The sequence below is a fragment of the Pinus tabuliformis genome, chromosome 5_2, assembly GCF_031772625.1.
Source record: "Pinus tabuliformis cultivar Carrire ecotype Pingquan chromosome 5_2, CPIR1, whole genome shotgun sequence".
Taxonomy (NCBI): Eukaryota; Viridiplantae; Streptophyta; class Pinopsida; order Pinales; family Pinaceae; genus Pinus; species Pinus tabuliformis.
Window position 1 is genome coordinate 548330744 of NC_142306.1, and position 1362 is coordinate 548332105.

Below are 1362 nucleotides of genomic sequence, written 5' to 3' on the forward strand. Positions count from 1 at the left end.
CCATTTTTTATTATTATGTATTTATTTATTTAAAAGGTGTAGCAAAGGGTGTTTATTTGTTTAATAGGTGTAGTTGAATATGTTGTGTGCATTTTCCTTGGGATAAGGGGAATAATTTAAAATGGGCATCTACCCAGAGTACAAGATGTTACAGTTTTTAAGTTCGACTAGCATTTTAGGTACTATTTGAATTGATCTACCAACATAGACTACATATTGGATTTGAGCTTTTGGATAAGATCATCTAACTTGCAGCAAATTATTGAATAGTAAGCTTGGGTATTTTTTTACTATCGAAAGCAAAAATGCAAAAATGATAGATTTCAAGGGTTTGTACAATTGAGAAAAGGAAAATTTTCACTATCTACGAAGGAGAAGTGAATTAATTGTTTGGAGAATGTAGAGAGAAGTGATGGAAATAAAAAGTATCGTAGCCAAGATGTGAAATGGAAGCATTGGTTGTCTCTTCCTCTTTTTTGGTCTACCTACTAGAGACATTTTGCATAACCTTGCAGGTTTCTATGTGATGAGAATGGAGACTCTTCGGTGATTTAATTCTCTGTTAAATCCCTGTCATTTAATTTGTCAACCCGGGGATATCGTAAACTTAGAAGCAAACCAAAATATATGGGACTTCAGATGAAATAGGTGTAGGAAGTTTGTTTAGAATGGAAATGCATATTACAAATGTTTGATCAATGGAATTAGTTTACTTTAGAAGATAGAGAAGAGTCTCTTATTCAAGAGTCATGATTGTCCTTCTACAATCTGTCTATAATAACATTGCCAAACACCTAAGAAAGCAGGAAAGAAAGCATATAAATGAAAGCAAGTAAATATTGTTTTCAGTTCAGTTCTTAGCTCATGGAGAAGAGTCTCCTAACTTAGGAGGAACTGGTTGTCCTTCTCACATAAAAACTAGCTACTGAAAGGAAATCAATCTTCACATAAATGTAATCTAGGAAAGCATATAAGAAAGTAAATATTGTTTTAGTTCAGTGTAGCTCATGGAGAAGAGGCTCTTAACTTAGGAGTTCCTGGTTATCCTTCTCACATACAATCTAGCTACTGAAAGGAGATCAACCTTCACACAACAAAACATGGTCATAACATGAATTCATATTGAAATTATCTACAAGTATTTACAACAAAGAAATAAGATGAACATCAGAATTAAAATTAGTATATTCACAACATTACTCTACAACAAAGTGTACTTATCTTGGTATGGGGATCCTTCCATTCCTCAATGAGCACACATGAACAACTATCACACCTTAAGAATCAAACAACACTCATAACTCATGATTTGGAGAAAATGATATTATTCATGTTGAATGAACAATCATAACTCTGATGCTA